This window comes from Tamandua tetradactyla, chromosome 18 (genome assembly GCF_023851605.1).
Source record: "Tamandua tetradactyla isolate mTamTet1 chromosome 18, mTamTet1.pri, whole genome shotgun sequence".
Taxonomy (NCBI): domain Eukaryota; kingdom Metazoa; phylum Chordata; class Mammalia; order Pilosa; family Myrmecophagidae; genus Tamandua; species Tamandua tetradactyla.
In genome coordinates, this window is record NC_135344.1 from 22,792,588 (window position 1) to 22,813,036 (window position 20,449).

Here is a 20,449-nt window from a genome sequence, read left to right on the forward strand (position 1 = left end):
GTGATATCTTTTGTCTGGGAGCAAGGAAAAGAACCCCAGGGAGGGCTAAACAGAAGACAGAAAACACCAAGGCACTGCCAATGAATTATGCCCTAAATTTGCCAAAGGCACTAGAACCTCGATATCGTTTAAAGCAAGTTCACATTTATGAAACACATTTTCTCACTGTTCCACTGGCCTTGCTCTGCCTGATACAGCTGGTCTCTTGTTGTTTACACTTGTGCTCCAACTCTTTCTCAAGGTTGCCAGTAAATAATTCGTTAATGCCAAAAACCACCCACACATTCAACTGTTATTGACAAAATCCAATTCTCATCTGACAAGGGCTGTATCTACAGTCTAGTAAACATATTTATATCTGAACTATCCCCAGGTTGACTTCTGTTCATGAAACAGAGAAATTTGGGTTTTGGATAAAACACACAGCAATCATGAAAAACCTGTCTGTGATTAATCCCCAAATCCAAAGCCTCTTCTATTATTTCAAAAAAAGAACAAAATCTTAATTGCAAAGGACAGACACGCAACTTGCAATTTCAAGGTAAAGGGGGTTGTGATTAGGATACATGGGGCTGGAGCTGCAAAGCTGCCAGAGAACATGGCAGCGCTAGGAGCAGCTCCACATGTGTCTCTCTTGCAGTCTCTGCTTCCCTCGGTGTCCTCCCCTTACTTGGGTTTCAGCTCCTTCAAAATCCTGGCTTGTTCCTTAGGTCTCCAGACCTTTTCTCAACTGCCCGAGCCTCAACTGCAGCTACTGTGGCTAACTGGCCTATTTGCTGGGTGTTTGGTAGCTTAGAGCTCTGGAGAGTATGTGGTTGGTCTGGTTCTGTTTTGGCCTGGGAGCTGTGCTTGAATTGGCTGCCCTTGAATTTGGTTCCCCTGCTTGTCTTCTTAGCCTTGAGGGTGAGTGTTGTAAGGTACAGAGCTTGACTATCCAAGCTACCCAATAAGGAGCAATTGTGGGCTGGGCAGTTTTCCTTGGGAGGATGTTGTGGGCCCCCAGATACAGTGATTGACAGCTCTGGTTCAGGGGACATCCTGAGCCAGAAGAGATTCTGGTTAATGGGACACCTCTATCTATTCCCACGTTACAGGTTGCATCCCTAAAGCCGAGAAAACCATCACCTCTGCATGCTTTTAATGCATGCCTCCCTTTCTGCCCTGGTGGCCGTCCTTTCTCTTCTCTGTCTAGATAAGTCTTATTCATCTTGTAAGATTCAAATCTTACTCCACAGCCACTTCCCAGGCCAGGCCAGGCTGGGCCTGCACTATCCTTTGGCAATTTTTTGATGGACTGAGTGCCTTTTGACATCTTGGTCATTTTTTTAATGACCTTGCTGTTGTCAAACATTTCCTGTATTTTATGTCCTCAGTGAGGGTAGGAGCTTTTCTTCATCTTGAACTCTTTGTATTTCCTCAAATTATCTGCTAGTGACTTGTTCAAGCATTCAATTCTTATTGATTTAATGTAAGCTAATGTTTTAATGGATCTTCAGACATTCCAGTATTTCACAGTGTTCCATCATTACTATTAAAAAATACTCATTTATTCCTGGACCATGCATCCCCCCCAAAAAAATATTCATTTAAATGTAGTTTAACCCCAACTTTGAGGGAAGACAGCAGATAACGGTAACTACTGCTATAACTGCTATCAGTACTGCCCTTCATTGAACGTTTCCTACAAAGCAGGTACAATGCCAGTAGCTTTATACATCTCTTTTAATGTTCAAAGTAGCCCTAAGTACATATTGACATTCCACTTTGCAGAAAAAGAAACGAGGTGCCAGTTTATAGATAACTTACATCGATTCATAAAATGAGGAAGTGGTGGAATCAAGTTTCAAACTCGTCTGCCTGACTTCAAAGAGTTGCCCAGAACCATACCATATGTCTCCATGTTTTCGTACTTGTTAATGGTTTTGATTCAGACAAACCTCCTAAACACAATGAGCTATGTTACAACTCAGCGGGGATTCAAAATTAATATCTTGGGACAACTGCTTAGCCTGGAGAGGGTGGCAGAGCTGCCAAGCAGACCCCTGGATTCTGGTTTCAGCTGCAGTGCTGAGTAGTCTTGGGCAATAGTTCTAGTTCTTCATCATAAACAAAAGAGAGTGTATTATTTACTCCAGATAAAGTTGAATGTTTCCAGTCCCGTGGGGCACGGGATGGTAAAGGCAATCAATTAGTCATTATTTCATGCAAGAAACATCACTGAGGTTACACCATGTGCCAGGCACGGTTTTCAGTCCATCCATTACTCCTGCCAGTCCCCAATTCCTTCTGTACCATATAATACAGAAAAGGAGACATAAAGGACAGATGAGAAGCCACTGGAGGCCAGAAAAGATAAAAGGGAAAAAAAAGAGAGAAAGAAAAGCTCAAATCCTTATTCTGTAAATAGCGTCTTGGATAGGTTCTTCCCCAAAAAAGAGTGCTAGCCAAGTTCTATTCAACAAAAATTTACTGCACATCTGTGATCTTTCAGACCCTGGACTAGGTGTTTGGGATAACTAAACCTTAATCCTGCCCTTGCAGAGTTCATTGTCAACTAGAGGAGGCAGATTGTGGGGATATGATGGTAGAAATTGCATGTCCTCTGATGACCTGTAAGATAATCCATGTAGAACTACCATTTATCATACATGTAGAACTACAGTTTATAAGTTATTGTCCAAGGAGCAGAGTCATGACTCTAAAACACCATCCTTTAACAATGATAAAAATACTCTGGCATAGACTCAATATGAGAGATGCGGGCAGCTTCTCCTTTCTCTTTAAACAACGCTTCAAATATCAAGGAGCTTATATTATTTTAAAACTGGGTTTACCCTAGACCAGGAACCTTCATTTCTGAGCTTTGAAAATCCTAGCTGTGTTTAGTCATGTATTGACCAACATATGCTCTCCTCTTGAGAACCTCATTTGGAATATATTTATCCAGAGGTCATTAGTGCCCGTGAGTGCAGTATCACCACCAACAGGTGTTATGTGAGCTTAGATTTTTGGCATATATGGGGTATTTCACTTCCAAGTCCTTTACCTGGGCAGTCAGGAAGAGCAAGGAACCTACTGCACATATCAAGTGCAGTAGATGCACCAGAAGTTTGCATTACTTTCCCATGTGCTTGTAAAATAATGTCAAAATGCATCTGCTCACTCATACCAATATCTGGAATAATCAGAGGCTAATTTATTAAAAACGTTCCTTCTTAATTCGTGTATTTTTTCCTGAGGGCTGGCAGTGTACCCTTTTTGACCTACATGTCTTTTTTCCTGATGGGACAATTCTCATAAATGGATTATTACATGCTTTAGTTGGTAGCTTTGTATAAAATGGATAAATATTTGGAACCAGAAAATTTTTGAATTGGGGTCAGAAGAGACCCCTGGCTCCAAGACCCTTTTCTTCTGGAGCAGAAAAGTGATGTGCTCAAGCTCATACAGCCAGTGTGTTGAATTCCTTGACATCACTTCTCCCCGTAGTCCTTCTCTCCTTTCCTTTTCTCTGTCCACTTCCTCCAGGTGGACATTTCCCCAAATCATGTCCTTAGTCCTCTACATTCACATTTGGCCCACCTTCTCCCTTTTCAGCTTCATCTGCCCCCCTGAAGGCTCTCTCTGTCACACCTCCACCCCTTGCCTCACCCTTGAGCTGCCTAGAGCCTCAACCATTTTAAACAGTATGTTTAAAACTGAATGTAATACTTCCCAGTCAACCCAAATTTGGGGCTTTAAAAACCTTTTGCATCTCACACTTTTCTTATTTAACCAATATTCGTTAATGGCAACCTTCTCCTCCAAGCACCTATGCTAAAATCTCTGGTCGTCAGCTTCTCTTTTTCTTATCTTCTGCATCTAGTGTGTTAGGAAGTCCTTTGGATTCTGCTTCCCAAATTTCTTTCAAATCTATCCTCACTTTTCTATTTCTACTTCCCTGTTTTACACCCTTGTACTCTCCTGAGAGTTTGGGTATGATAGCCTTTTTGTCTGCTCTATAATCTTCTCCAGCCTCTCCTCCAGTCAAATGCCATGGCTCTAATGAAGTAAAGATTAAATAAGGTCCAGGTTTGGGAAACAAACCCTTAAGGCTGCCTGACGATATCCTGAACCAAGGACAGGGGAAACTATTACCCAAAGGGAAGCTGAAATTACAAAATAGAGAAACTGGATCTGAGGGCCAGGCTGGAGGGATATGGCTGGCCGTAAGTGAGGATAGGAGTCTCTTTTTTTGGAGCCTGGCACATCTTTCTGGGGGTAGGGATAGAGCCCTGAAATTGGAGTTGATATTCTTCCCTCTGGATTAAGATTAACACTTCCATTATGACTTCTAGTCTCCTGTCTTATGTTGTCACTAGATGGGTATATATATTTTGATTATCTTCAAAGACTAAATGCAAATCTTGCTTATCTATCTCCTGTGGCACCCATTTCAGTGAAGAGGGCACCTCTTGAGCCAGGTAGCCTGAGTTCACATCCCAATTCAGCTACAGATTTGCACTAGTAACTTAAGAACAGTGTGCTTCAGTTTTTCCATCTGTAAAATAGGACTGTTATGAGAATTAAACAACCCATGGCAGGGAGTTTAGCTTAGCATACAGTGAGCTCTCAATTATTGATTGAAGTTGTAAAACTTAATGCTTCCACTTTTTAGCTAAACCAATTTGAAAATTGTACTGGGATTTTGAATCATTATAAAGTTCAGAATTTTACAAGTAGAAGGTTCCTGCTCTCATCTGTACATGATTTGGAGGTAGAAATCCTACTTTTGATGTTGCATGAATTTCTCCCCCCAGTGACTTTGATCTGAATTAACATCAGTGTACTTCCTTTTCCATAAGGGTTTTATGATTCTGAGAGATAGGGTGGTGTTACGTCGTGATTAACAAGGCTAGGAAAGAGCTCAGATTGGCCCCCTCTGTCTGTTCCCAGTCAGTACAAGGGAAATGCGCTACTTTGAGACTTTCTTATTTAACGCCTGTGGACAAAAATGATGACAATTTGAATCAGTAGATTTTATTTACATATTCTGGTACTGAGATTTCTCTGGCAATGCCTCATTTACATGGTGAAGTGCAGGAAAAGGGGACCGACGGCCACTGAAACCTGCCCACTTTGTGGTGGAAAGAAGCATAACCTTGTCAAAATAAAGTGCTCTTTAGCTTTGAGTAATTTACAGAGAAGGCTCCAGGAGTTAACATTTCAAAGATCACCATTTCTTAAAACTCAAGGGCTCCATGCACAGTTGCCTCTGGAGCTAAATAAAAGGCAGCATCTTTCCCAGATCTCTTTTGACTTACAAACCTTGTATTTCAGAAGCCTTTCTCCCATGGATTCATTTCCTTCCATTATTTTAGCTTTGGGTGTGTATTAGGCTCCAAAACTGAAACGAAAGATAGTAGCTTAAACTAGCGAGGTTTTTTTCTTTTTTTTCCTTGTCTGGTGTGAACTGTACCTGGCTTCTTTGGTGACTGAGCCATATCATGGCCTTGGGCTCCTTATGTGTTGACCCATCTGTCCCTGTGGTGTCCATCTCACCTTGTCTAAGAAGGCACATACCACTGCATTCACACTCGCGCTCGTGGGAAGGTGGAAACAGAAAGAGGGAAGATGCGTACCCTATCCTTTAACGGCTCCCCTGAAGTCTGCACACACGCATCCATTCACAGCCTGTTGGCCTAACTTAGTCACAAGGCTGTACCTGCCAGCAGGAGGCTGGGGGATTTTGTTTGTATTAGGCTCCAAAACTGAAACGAAAGGTAGTAGCTTAAACTAGCGAGGTTTTTTTTCTTTTTTTTCCTTGTCTGGTGTGAACTGTACCTGGCTTCTTTGGTGACTGAGCCATATCATGGCCTTGGGCTCCTTATGTGTTGACCCATCTGTCCCTGTGGTGTCCATCTCACCTTGTCTAAGAAGGCACATACCACTGCATTCACACTCGCGCTCATGGGAAGGTGGAAACAGAAAGAGGGAAGATGCGTACCCTATCCTTTAACGGCTCCCCTGAAGTCTGCACACACGCATCCATTCACAGCCTGTTGGCCTAACTTAGTCACAAGGCTGTACCTGCCAGCAGGAGGCTGGGAGATTTTGCCTTTATTCTGAGTGGTGCTGCACCCAATATAACTTGGGTTTTCTTTACTGTAGAAAATAGGGAAAGTAGATATGAGAGAACAGCTCGCTCTCCCTACCATTGTGGGTAATTTGGGGCTTTCTGGGAAAGAAGTAGATGGCACATTTAAGAACAGGCTCGAACATATGTTGGGTCACAAAGCAAGCCTCAATACATTTAAAAAGATTGAAATCATACAAAACATTTTCTCGGATCATAATAGAATGAAATTGGAAGTCACGAACAGGCAGAGGACCAGAAAATGCACAAATATATAGAGGCTAAACAACACACTCTTAAGCAACCAGTGGGTCAAGGAAGAAATTACAAGAGAAATCAGTAACTATCTTCAAGGCAAATGAAAATGAAAACACAACGTAAGAACAGGCTTGTTGATTATTTGCTTCAGATCTCTGTCTCCCATAATGGAAGCTGCTTTATTCTACCTAGGAAATGAGAAATTCGTATGTTCTATTATTTTTTAAACATAAAATTTCTCATTGCAAAAGCAGTAACTGACAATTTTAGAAAATATAGGCAAGTAGGATGAAGGCAATTAAGACATCCAGAGGGTGGCGATTTTGAAGACATCAGCATGGTGGTGAGAATTATGAAATCCTAAGAACGTCTCCAGCCCTTGAGGAAGAGAGAGGAGTGAGAAAGCAATGGCTGAACAGAAGAGAAAACCCAAAGAGTGGGAGGAGGAGACTAGGAAGTCAGGGGGCCTTCTGGAATGCCTCGGTAACCAGCATGAAGGACTTTTGTTATATTGGTAGGTTTGCCATGTTCAATGTGATGCTTGAAGAGATGACTTGCTTGGTAAAAGCTGCAGTGGCATGAAAAATAACCCTGTAGTGATCTGAGAATGCTCAGAGTTCAGGATACAGCCAGAGTGAGTAACTGTCCAGGGCTTTGGGCTTTGGGTACCACACTGTCACTGCAAACAGTGAACCATGTCGGTGCCAAGAAATAATCCTCACTTTTACGTGCACTGTCTGTGCACGATGGCTCCCCTCACCCCCTGAGTAAAATGCCATTCAGACTCGTTAGTGCTTCTAACAGTTTAGCAACCGTGGGGATAAATGTGAACACAAGTTCGTTGGTATAAACATATCTCACGCATGGGGAAAATTATTCCCTTAAAATACTCTCTCAAATAAACCTCTTTAAATCCATTATTTGAGGTGAAAAAGTTAAGATTGAACATCCTACTAAATGATACAATAATTTCCTAAAACAATGTCTTACCAAATACCAGATATCAGTTCCAGGTGACTTGGTCAAAAGCAGGTTAAACCCTAATCGCCAGGATGCCAGCTTTGTTTACTACATGACTCCTCAGCTTCTGCGTTGGTTACGTGACTCGGGATGGCCCAGTGGCCCTCTGTGCTCCTGCTCGGGCTGGAGAGCTCAGCATTGCTCTTTAATGAGTCCTCAAAACCACACGTTTCTGAAACTACTGTCAAGCCTGGCATTAGAAATGTACCCAGAAGTCCTGAAAAATGTACCTAAAGGCCCATTAGAAATGTACCCAGAGATCTTATTCTTTCCTTTATTCTCTCTTTTTACAAAATCAATACTTATTCAGTACCAAAAAAATGAGAAAACACGAAAAAGGACATGAGGAACGTTTTTTGTCTCCCCCACATAAATGTCAGTTCCTGGGTATTTACCCAACCTAGTATTGTTTTTAATGTAAGCATATCTCTCTAGCTGCAGGTACAATTTTATTTGGTCTTTCACCAAGACTTCAAACCTACCTTTTTCAATTTTTACTTTTCTTCTTATATTTCAGAAATGATCAGCATCTCATCTCAGGTCAAAGGAAAACAGCAGCCAGCAAACAAGATAATGATGGTTGATAAAGTAGAAAATTCTTTTGGGAAGAGAAGGAAAGAGGGAAAAAACAGGTTGGAAAGAGGTAGGGTGTGTTGCATTGATATAGTTGCAAAGAAACTTTCGCAGTCCAAGGTTCTTGTCTGCTAACCCCTTGGGCTCTGGCCAGACCTCCTTTGAGCATCTGACACGGAAGTCTAAGGATCATGCTAGAGCAGCGGGACAGGGACAGGCAGTCAGAAACATCATGCTGAGGTGACCACGCGTGCTCGCAGCCTGGCAATGGAAGCCACTATTGGCACCCCACCCCCCACACACACACCCCATACACATACAAGCCAGCTTTAAGTAATCAGTCAAGATCCAGCCACATGCATTCAGTCATTAAGAACAGACATCAGTGAATCACCAAGGGAGGCAGAGTGCTTCAATAGCCTGCAAGGGTTTCGATTAATAATTGTCTTTGCAGGAGGGAACATGGAAACCAATATGGCCAAGAGACCAGCTCCCTGTATTCCTGTGAGTGAGGAGCGGCTGCTTTTCCCTGAAAGCCAAGCCTTGTTCTAAGCAGGCTGCTGATTTTTGTAGCTCTCACTCCCCTGCAGCCCTGTGGCAGCCTTGAGGGCACACATTGGTGCAGGCTATTCAGTGGGAAAAATAGCACGTTCCCCCCTTTTTGTTGGACTTAGTGTCTACCAAGCACTGCACTGGGCTCTTTGTACATTTTAATTCATTTAACACCTACGCCAGGCCTGTGGGGTGGGCACTGCTGTTCTTCCCATTATACAGATGAGGAAACTGAGTTGAAAGTGGCATCACTTGTCTAAGATCCCGCAACTGGAAAGTAGCAGAACCTGGATTCAAACCCAGGAAGTAAAGCCCTGAGGCCCAGAGCCCCAGCCACCAGGTGTTCTGCCTTTTTGGTAGATGTGTGATAAATATTTGTTGAATGAATAATTATCACTCACAACCCTGAGGGGACATGTACCTCCTGGTCATTACCTTAACCCCAGCTAAAACTAACCCTCCCACACAGTTCAAACTCAGATGATGCTTTAGCCAGGATGTTACTTGTCGCAGAAATGACTCCTACCATGTTCCCTTCTCATTCGGTCTTGGCCATCAGTAATTGGGCACATCATAGCAGATTATGACAGATATGCTCTTATAATACCATTGAAATTTTGCAATACTAGAAGCTTATATGTAGGTGAACAAATCAATAGGATTCATTTCAGTTTATTCTTAATTCCTGCTCTAGCAAACATGGTACTACTAATTTGCCTGGAAGGAACATTCTTGCTGGCTGAGAGGCTGGAACGAAGCATGTCTAGATTGGAGTGAGTCATTTCACTGGGGTCTGGTTTTGGCATCTGGTGGAAAAGGCATTGTAGTAAGCCACGCAAAGCCATGCAAAGCTCAATGAAGGTTTCAACCAAAGAAGAAGGTTAAAAGGAGGAGAGGAACGATTCCTTACTCTAAGGAGCATCACAAAGAAAGTCAGGACCTCTTTTAAGCCCCCTGCCTTTAAAATGAGAGCTGAGGAATCTAATCTGTGTTCTTCCTGGCAAAGGTTTCTTAAGGACTCCTTCTCAGGCATGCCACAGAGCGGTTGATAAATAATGCAAATTGAATTTTATAGTTTTTCGGCCCCATATGTCTTCATTTAGGACTGAGTTGTTGGAGATGTGAGGAAGCCGCCGTCCAGTTCTTTAGAAACCATCATCAAGAAGGGCTCATTCTTTTGAAAGGAAATGTTCAACAGAAGGGGTTCTAAAAAAAAAAAAAAGACATTGGGAAACTCTGTGTGCTTGGAAGGGTTACCCTCTGGTGGATAGTTTCCTCTCATTTCTCAGGCTTAGTATCCCAGAGTCTTGAACATCTTGGGTAGTTTTCCCTAAGAATATACCTTCTGCCTCTTGCAGAGATAGGCGAGGAAAATTGAACTAACCATTTGGCATGGGGGCAGAACCTGCAAGTCTAACTTCTCACCAGACTTTAAAATCATCTTGCTATCTTTTGATATCCACTCCCCTCAAATATCTGTTGCCTTCAATTTCTGAGTCTTGCTGAAGTTCTACAGGGTGAGTTGGCTTGCTTCTCCCTGATAGCCGACTTCATAGGTACTTCTGTTTGAAGTTAATTCCAGACTGCAAAATCACTCACCATCCTTCCATCCACTTTCCATCTTCATGTATTGTGGTTCTCAGGTTACAGTTGTCTCCTAAATCCATGGGATACAAAGTTTGCATTTTTATTTCTTATCCTTGTTATTTGAGGGTGACTTGTGAAAAAAGAAGGGGACATAATCATTTTGGCTATCAGAAGGTTCCCTTTCCTTTTCTCTCCCCCCCTCCCCTCTCATCTCTCCATCTTGAAGAAGACTTGATGTGTGCCACTGAGTAAGAAGTGGAAAAAATAGATGAGTCACAAGAGGAAAGCAGCTGGAGGGAGTTGCTTTTGCTGTTTGCTTGCAGCTGAACAGTATCGTGACCCTGGGCCAGGCATTGTGCCAGGGACCTTTCATATATGATCTGGAATCCTAGTGTTAATCTTATAAGGCAAATACTGCTTTCCATATTTTATCCGTGAAGCTCAGCAAGTTTAAGAAGTGAGCCTGAGGTCACGTCCCTAGTCCTTTAAAAGAGCCAAAAGTGCTTGAGCCCAAAGCCAGTGCACTGTCATCTACACATAGCTGGCAGAGCTGTTGTGGCAGAGCTATTGGTGGCATGAATGGCACCAAGCACTCTAAAATACTCTAAAACAATGCAGCTCTTGATCTTGTTTAAGTCTCTGATACATCTGGTGATTGCCTAGGCATCGGTGGAGGCAGCTACTGGGAAACCCCAAGTAAATCTTAGGGATTTAACCTTGCGTGGGAGTAAAGTTTCACCTATTTTATTCTCTTGACCTTTCAAGGTCCTTCTAGTCCTCTGGTTCTGCAAGCGTTAAAAAAAAATCTTTTAAGGTCAAAGGTGATGGTGGAGTTATACAGAGACGTAGGGTAACAAACAAGTATGAGTGCTGAATCATTACATTGATATTTCTTTCCGTCTCCAGTATCTTAGAGCAGCTAGAAGTAAAAACCTAAAATTGTGGAATTGTAACCCATACCAAACTCTGAATTCTGTTCTACAACTAATTGTTGTCCTGTGCTTTGAAATGTATTGCCTTTTTGTATATATGTTATTTTTCACAAAAAAAGAAAAAAAGTCTATTGTGATGATAAAAAATATATGTATTTATTCCTTCTAGCCTCCAGTATTCTAGAGCAGCTAGAAGGAAAAATCTGAGATGATTTATGATAGCCCATGATAAACTCTGGGATCTGTCCTGTAACTACTTGTTACAGAGTGCTTTGAAAACTGTTACTTTTTTCTTTCTTTGCTTTGTATATATGTTATTTTATACAATAAAAAAGTTTTAAAATCTTTTCTAGAATCTAGTAACTAACAATCAGCAGACAGTGTAATGAAGATATTTCTGCTGTCTTCATTTTCCCGATTTAGCTTTTCTTTCCAGCATCTCTCACACACACCTGACTGGTGAGATTTATTTCTGGCTGCACCAATTCTATTTATAATTTTGTGTGTGTGTGTCTTAATACTCGGGGGCACCCAGGGGAAACCTCCCCAGATTTTCCTGATCATTAGATGTCACCCTATCCATGTAACAACCATCTAATCATCCACCTCCCCTTGCCAAGAAATGAGAAAAGCATTCACATTTGGAAAACCACACTATAACACGTGAAGTGTATTAAGAACTGCCTCCTCGGTATAATGTGAACTTTCCCCATCTTAGTTTGTTTTCCTAAAAGATAAAAACTGTATAGCCAGGTTTATACTTAAGCCTAATAAGTGCCCGTGTGTCTTAACAAAGAGAAGCCTTCCCTTTGGCTGTCTCAACTTCATTATACGTTAATCATGTTGTAAGTCACCTTTGAAATGGTATGAAATGTGCAGCCAGTGTTTATTTTTTTATACCTTGGAATATTTCATTGTTTATTTTAATTGGTCCTTTATGATTGATAGGTGTTTAACCTGCAAAATAACAATGTATTCCTAGGAACCCTGGGGAGAACAGAAGGATGAACTAAAGTCTAGCCCTCCATCCCTTGAGCAGAGAACTGGGTCAGTTAGACAGTTAAGAAAAAACAGAAAAGGGGAAGTCAGTTCTTAGCTAAGCAGGTATTTAAATGAAGCATGTCCATCGTGAAGCTCACGTCTTCTCCTGACAGAATTCCACAGCCTTTCAAAAGCATTTCAAGTCACTCCATTATCATTTCGAGTTCTTAAAAAGGCAAATGGCTGGCTCCATTGTGTGGACAGCGCCAAGCCCTTGAAATACTCAAGAATGTCAAAGTGCCCAAGTCTTGGACGTGGAACTTGTAGGAACTTTAAAATGCCCTAGAACATCTCAGAGGCTCTACTTTACACGTGCCATTTAAATGGAAGCAGACAAATAGAACCATATGTTTAAACGTGCTATTAGACTTAAGTATCAAAAACACATGTTTCTCCCTCTATCCAAACTTCTCATGAATCACTCAAGTTTCAAATCATCTAGTGCACTGTTCTTCCTCATGGTTTTCTATAGAACAGCCTCAAGTAAGAGAGTAAGCTATAACCATAAAATTTTAATGAATGCTCTATTAAGCCAGTTTCCTTTTTGGTTGTTAGAGGCTTGGATTTTTTTAAACCATGGATAACCAGGCAAAGTTTGTGTTATGGAATGTAAAGGTAGATCGTCTACCATTATTGAAAATAATAATACTCATAAATTTATATCGCCAAGGGATTCTCTAGTCATGAAAATTTATTTGGAGATGTTGGAAAATTATATCAGATGGGAAAGTTCTAGGCATTGCCACACATCATTCATATCAGTGAGTAAAATACCTATATGTATTTTCCTTCTAACATAAAATATGCTGAAGAAAGCTTTAAAGTAAAGTAATTGGAAGGACAACTAACTGCAAATGTCTCCTTTGGAATAAGAAATCTTTAGCTGTTTCACTCAGGTCTGTTTGGGGAGTACCTCAGTGCCTCTGTGATAATGGAAGTTGCTTCCAACACCTTTGGAGGAAGATTTCCACCCCAGCTGGCTCCACCTGGGAAATGCTGCAGGAAGGAAGGAGGGAGCATTGATGTGCCTAGTCAGGCTTCAGAATTTTCTCTCACCAGATATGACTTTTATAAATTGTTATAATTTTTAATAAATTTTATGTAACATAAAGTAGATTTAATATTTGAAAATAAATTTTAGGATGAGATTGCTTGAGTTTCTCCTATGAATGGTAATCCAGCTAGTAGGGTCAATCCACAAAGAATGATTTGACCAATATTATAGTCAGATTATACTAATTTTCAAAAGTAGCCAATAATGCTGTTGAATTGTTTTTTCATTAAAATATGATGGGGAAAATGAATTTAAGTGTATCAGAATTCCTCTTAAACTGAGCCTAACTTGGTTGGGAGTCCTGACCCATTTGATAAAGGGGAGCATGCTTTTTTTAATTTCCCAGATCACTGGTTTGTGCCCTTTACCCACTGCAGTAGGTGATATGGCAGGCTGATGAACTGCTTGATACAGATTTAAATCCCATATTTAACTTACTGCCTTTGACTTCCACCTAGAAGGCATATTCAACTGCAAATGAGTAAGAAAGACATTGAAGCAGGAATACCTTTGCATCTGATTTCTTTTACAAAAATGTATAAAAGAATAAAAGTAGACTTCCGGAGAAGATGGCAGGACTTCCAGAGAAGATGGCGGCTTAGTAAGACGCGTGGGTCTTAGTTCATCCTCCAGAACAGCTAATAGGGGAGTAGTAACGATACAGAACAGCTCCCGGAGCCACGACAAAGATCAAGAAGACAGCGTACCCCATTCTGGAACGGCTGACTGGCTGGGAGAACCCGCTCTGGTGAGATCGCCGAGGGGTGCAGGCTTCCCTGGGCCGGGGGAGCAGGCGGCCGGAATCCCTCCCTCCCTCCTTCCTGGGCGGGCTGGGAGAATTGGACAGGCGGTCCGCTCAAGCCGTGGCGGCTGGCGCCCCCCCCACGCGCGGTCCCCCGGACCAGCTGGGAGAATTGGATCGGAGATCCCCAGGCCACGGAGAACGGTGACCAGGGTCCCTTCCAAACACATGGCTTCCGGTCCGGCTGGGAACGGTGCACTCCCCCGGGCTGCGGCAGCTGGCGCCCTCCCGTCACGCTTGGTGCCCCGGGCCGGCTAGGAGATTCGGATGGGTGCTCTCCCGAGCTGCGGCAGCCAGTGACCCTCCCCGCGTTCAGATCCCCGGGCCGGCTGGGAGATTCGGATTGGCACTCTTCCAAGCCACTTAGGCTGGCGAACCTCCCCCACGGCGAGAGTTTTCCAAAGTTAAAGGACCCACAGCACCTTTTACTGGTGGGATCCGCAGACAAACAAGTGCCACGAGTGCCACCTACTGGGCAGGATAAGAAAAACAGAACCCAGAGATTTCACAGAAAAATCTTTCAACCTGTTGGGTCCAACACCCAGGGAAATCTGACTAAATGCCCAGACACCAGCAGAAGATAACGGATCACACTCAGAAAATTGAAAATATGACCCAGTCAAAGGAACAAACCAATAGTTCAAATGAGATACAGGAGCTGAGACAACTATTGCTGAATATATGAACAGAAATGGAAAACCTCTTCAAAAACGAAATCGATAAATTGAGGGAGGACATGAAGAAGACATGGGCTGAACAAAAAGAATAAATAGAAAAACTGAAAAAACAAATCACAGAACTTATGGAAGTGAAGGACAAAGTAGAAAAGATGGAAAAAACAATGGATACCTACAATGATGGATTTAAAGAGACAGAAGATAGAATTAGTGATTTGGAGGATGGAACATCTGAATTCCAAAAAGAAACAGAAACTATAGGGAAAAGAATGGAAAAATTTGACAGGGGATTAGGGAACTGAAGGACAATATGAAGCGCACAAATATACGTGTTGTGGGTGTCCCAGAAGGAGAAGAGAAGGGAAAAGGAGGAGAAAAACTAATGAAAGAAATTATCACTGAAAATTTCCCAACTCTTGTGAAAGACCTAAAATTACAGATCCAAGAAGTGCGGCGCACCCCAAAGAGAATAGACCCAAATAGGCACTCTCCAAGACACTTACTAGTTAGAATGTCAGAGGTCAAAGAGAAAGAGAGGATCTTGAAAGCAGCAAGAGAAAAACAATACATCACATACAAGGGAAACCCAATAAGACTATGTGTAGATTTCTCAGCAGAAACCATGGAAGCTAGAAGACAGTGGGATGATATATTTAAATTACTAAAAGAGAAAAACTGCCAACCAAGACTTCTATATCCAGCAAAATTGTCCTTCAAAAATGAGGGAGAAATTAAAACATTCTCAGACAAAAAGCCACTGAGAGAATTTGTGACCAAGAGACCAGCTCTGCAAGAAATACTAAAGGGAGCACTAGAGTCAGATACAAAAAGACAGAAGAGAGAGGTATGGAGAAGAGTGTAGAAAGAAGGAAAATCAGATATGATGTACATAATACAAAAGGCAAAATGGTAGAGGAAAATATTATCCAAACAATAATAACACTAAATGTTAATGGACTGAATTTCCCAATCAAAAGACATAGACTGGCAGAATGGATTAAAAAACAGGATCCTTCTATATGCTGTCTACAGGAAATACATCTTAGACCCAAAGATAAACATAGGTTGAAAGTGAAAGGTTGGGAAAAGATATTTCATGCAAATAACAACCAGAAAATAGCAGGAGTGGCTATACTAATATCCAACAAGTTAGACTTCAAATGTAAAACAGTTAAAAGAGACAAAGAAGGACACTATATACTAATAAAAGGAACAATTAAACAAGAAACATAACAATCATAAATATTTATGCACCGAACTGGAATACCCCTAAATACGTGAGGAATACACTGCAAACATTGAAAAGGGAAATAGACACATATACCATAATAGTTGGAGACTTCAATTCACCACTCTCATCAATGGACAGAACATCTAGACAGAGGATCAATAAAGAAATAGAGAATCTGAATATTACTATAAATGAGCTAGACTTAACAGACATTTATAGGACATTACATCCCACAACAGCAGGATACACCTTTTTCTCAAGTGCTTATGGATCATTCTCAAAGATAGACCATATGCTGGGTCACAAAGCAAGTCTTAACAAATAAAAAGATTGAAATCATACACAACACTTTCTCGGATCATAAAGGAATGAGGTTGGAAATCAATAATAGGCGGAGTGCCAGAAAATTCACAAATACGTGGAGGCTCAACAACACCCTCTTAAACAACGAGTGGGTCAAAGGAGAAATTAGTAAATACCTCGAGGCAAATGAAAATGAAAACACAACATATCAAAACTTATGGGACGCAGCAAAGGCAGTGCTAAGAGGGAAATTTATTGCCCTAAATGCCTATATCGGGAAAGAAGAAAAGGCAAAAATTCAGGAATTAACTGTCCACTTGGAAGAACTGGAGAAAGAACAGCAAACTAATCCCAAAGCAAGCAAAAGGAAAGAAATAACAAAGATTAGAGCAGAAATAAATGAAATTGAAAACAATAGAGAAAATCAACAAGACCAGAAGTTGGTTCTATGCGAAAATCAATAAGATTGATGGGCCCTTAGCAAGATTGACAAAAAGAAGAAGAGAGAGGATGCAAATAAATAAGATCAGAAATGGAAGGGGAGAAATAACCACTGACCCCACAGAAATCAAGGAGGTAATAACAGGATACTATGAACAACTTTACGCTAATAAATACAACAATTTAGATGAAATGGACGGGTTCCTGGAAAGACATGAACAACCAACTTTGACTCAAGAAGAAATTGATGACCTCAACAAACCAATCACAAGTAAAGAAATTGAATCAGTCATTCAAAAGCTTCCTAAAAAGAAAAGTCCAGGACCAGACGGCTTCACATGTGAATTCTATCAAACATTCCAGAAAGAATTAGTACCAACTCTCCTCAAACTCTTCAAAAGAATTGAGTGGAGGGAAAACTACCTAATTCATTCTATGAAGCCAACATCACCCTCATACCAAAACCAGGAAAAGATATTATAAAAAAAGAAAACTACAGACCAATCTCTCTAATGAATATAGATGCAAAAATCCTCAATAAAATTCTAGCAAATTGTATCCAACAACACATTAAAAGAATTATACATCATGACCAAGTAGGATTCATCCCAGGTATGCAAGGATGGTTCAACATAAGAAAATCAATTAATGTAATACACTACCATATCAACAAATCAAAGCAGAAAAATCACATGATCATCTCAATTGATGCAGAGAAGGCATTTGACAAGATTCAACATCCTTTCCTGTTGAAAACACTTCAAAAGATAGGAATACAAGGGAACTTCCTTAAAATGATAGAGGGAATATATGAAAAACCCACAGCTAATATCATCCTCAATGGGAAAAAATTGAGAACTTTCCCCCTAAGATCAGGAACAAGACAAGGATGTCCATTATCACCACTATTATTCAACATCGTGTTGGAGGTTCTAGCCAGAGCAATTAGACAAGAAAAAGAAATACACGGCACCAAAATTGGAAAGGAAGAAGTAAAACTGTCACTGTTTGTAGACGATATGATACTATACGTCGAAAACCCCGGAAAAATCCACAACAAAACTACTAGAGCTAATAAATGAGTACAGCAAAGTAGCAGGTTACAAGATCAACATTCAAAAATCTGTAGTATTTCTATACACTAGTAATGAACAAGCTAAGGGGGAAATCAAGAAACGAATCCCATTTACAATTGCAACTAAAAGAATAAAATACCTAGGAATCAATTTAACTAAAGAGACAAAAAACCTATATAAAGAAAACTACAAAAAACTGTTAAAAGAAATCACAGAAGACCTAAATAGATGGAAGGGCATACCGTGTTCATGGATTGGAAGACTAAATATAGGGATGTCAATCCTACCTAAATCGATTTACAGATTCAATGCAATACCAATCAAAATCCCAACAACTTATTTTTCAGAAATAGAAAAACCAATAAGCAAATTTATCTGGAAGGGCAGGGTGCCCCGAATTGCTAAAAACATCTTGAGGAAAAAAAACGAAGCTGGAGGTCTCACACTGCCTGACTTTAAGGCATACTATGAAGCCACAGTGGTCAAAACAGCATGGTATTGGCATAAAGATAGATATATCGACCAATGGAATCGAATAGAGTGCTCAGATATAGACCCTCTCATCTATGGACATTTGATCTTTGATAAGGCAGTCAAGCCAACTCACCTGGGACAGAACAGTCTCTTCAATAAATGGTGCCTAGAGAACTGGATATCCATATGCAAAAGAATGAAAGAGGACCCGTATCTCACACCCTATACAAAAGTTAACTCAAAATGGATCAAAGATCTAAACATTAGGTCTAAGACCATAAAACAGTTAGAGGAAAATGTAGGGAGATATCTTATGAAACTTACAATTGGAGGCAGTTTTATGGACCTTAAACCTAAAGCAAGAGCACTGAAGAAGGGAAATAAATAAATGGGAGCTCCTCAAAATTAAACACTTTTGTGCATCAAAGAACTTCATCAAGAAAGTAGAAAGACAGCCTTCACAATGGGAGACAATATTTGGAAATGATATATCAGATAAAGGTCTAGTATCCAGAATTTATAAAGAGATTGTTCATCTCAACAACAAAAAGACAGCCAACCCAATTACAAAATGGGAAAAAGACTTGAACAGACACCTCTCAGAAGAGGAAATACAAATGGCCAAAAGGCACATGAAGAGATGCTCAATGTCCCTGGTCATTAGAGAAATGCAAATCAAAACCACAATGAGATATCATCTCACACCCACCAGAATGGCCATTATCAACAAAACAGAAAATGACAAGTGCTAGAGAGGATGCGGAGAAACAGGCACACTTATCCACTGTTGGTGGGAATGTCAAATGGTGCAACCACTGTGGAAGGCAGTCTGGCGGTTCCTCAAAAAGCTGAATATAGAATTGCCATATGACCCAGCAATACCATTGCTAGGTATCTACTCAAAGGACTTAAGGGCAAAGACACAAACGGACATTTGCACACCAATGTTTATAGCAGCGTTATTTACAATTGCAAAGAGATGGAAACAACCAAAATGTCCATCAACAGACGAGTGGCTAAACAAACTGTGGTATATACATACGATGGAATATTATGCAGCTTTAAGACAGAATAAACTTATGAAGCATGTAATAACATGGATGGACCTAGAGAACATTATGCTGAGTGAGTCTAGCCAAAAACTAAAGGACAAATACTGTATGGTCCCACTGATGTGAACCGACATTCGAGAATAAACTTGGAATATGTCATTGGTAACAGAGTCCAGCAGGAGTTAGAAACAGGGTAAGATAATGGGTAATTGGAGCTGAAGGGATACAGACTGTGCAACAAGACTAGATACAAAAACTCAAAAATGGACAGCACAGTAATACCTAATTGTAAAGTAATCATGTTAAAACACTGAATAAAGCTGCATTTGAGCTATAGGTTGTTTTTTTTTTTTTGTCTTTCTGTTGGTTTGTTTGTCTTTTTTTTTCTTTTCTTTTTCCTTTTCTTTTTTTTCTATTATTATTATTTTTATTTTTTTCTCTATATTAACATTCTATATCTTTTTCTGTTGTTTTGCTAGTTCTTTTCCTAAATCGATGCAAATGTACTAAGAAATGATGATCATGCATCTATGTGATGTTGAGAATTACTGATTGCATATGTAGAATGGAATGATTTCTAAATGTTGTGTTAATTTCTTATTTTTCTTTAATTAATAAAAAAAGAATAAAAAATAGCTTAACCATTATAGTCTCCACTCTTAAAACTTCTGGGGGTGTAGTCTTCAGTTGTGCAGGTTATTGGATCTTGAATTCTGGTTACTTCCTGGCCTCTGACATACTGACTTTGGAAGTGATAAAGGGGTATTTGCTAGGAAACCAGCTGAGGACAAGGGAAGGGAAAAGCAATGGAGGCAGGAGAGACAGAGTGAAAGGGAGAATGTTTGCTCCAGCAGAAATGTTGATATTGTGCTATTATATAGAATATACAGAAATGTAACCATACTGGTTCACTGACCTTTGCCATTTTTTATTCTACAGTTGTCATAGGCACTGCTTCTCCATACATTATAAACCCTATAAGAAAATATCAGAATTTTTGCTTTTAAGTGTCATATGTATTTTTTAAATTAACAGTGAAAAAATAGTCATATATTTGCCTAGATATGTAACATTTATGATGCTCTTCATTTCTTCCTGAATATTCAGACTTCCTTCCGGTGTCACATCTCTTTCAAACCACAGGTCTGCTCATGATGCATTCTCTTAGTTCTCTTTTATTTGAAAATATCTTTATCTTTATTCTTGAAGGATATTTTCCCTGGGTGGGATAGGTAGCTTGTTTTTACTCATCCCCTAAAAT

The 20,449-nt window shown here is 40.4% G+C and overlaps 1 protein-coding gene and 1 long non-coding RNA gene across 8 annotated transcripts in view; one reads left to right on the plus strand and one right to left on the minus strand.

The window, feature by feature from the left end:
• CCBE1 (collagen and calcium binding EGF domains 1) overlaps window positions 1–20,449 on the plus strand; it is a 264,285-nt gene that overhangs the window by 195,807 nt on the left and 48,029 nt on the right. The window lies entirely within an intron of this gene.
• The window catches only part of LOC143662004 (uncharacterized), a 52,835-nt gene that overhangs the window by 18,292 nt on the left and 14,094 nt on the right, over window positions 1–20,449 (minus strand). Inside the window, exons 3-6 of one of the 6 annotated variants that reach the window (XR_013165083.1) lie at window positions 20,105–20,163; window positions 12,992–13,074; window positions 10,118–10,175; window positions 9,170–9,724 (exon numbers count right to left, since the gene is read on the minus strand). The exons of 4 other annotated variants lie outside the window; for them this stretch is intronic. This is a non-coding gene — a long non-coding RNA (uncharacterized LOC143662004). Of the gene's footprint in view, window positions 1–9,169; window positions 9,725–10,117; window positions 10,176–12,991; window positions 13,075–20,104; window positions 20,164–20,449 lie in introns of those variants that run through there. One more of the 6 variants, XR_013165082.1, reaches the window with a different exon arrangement.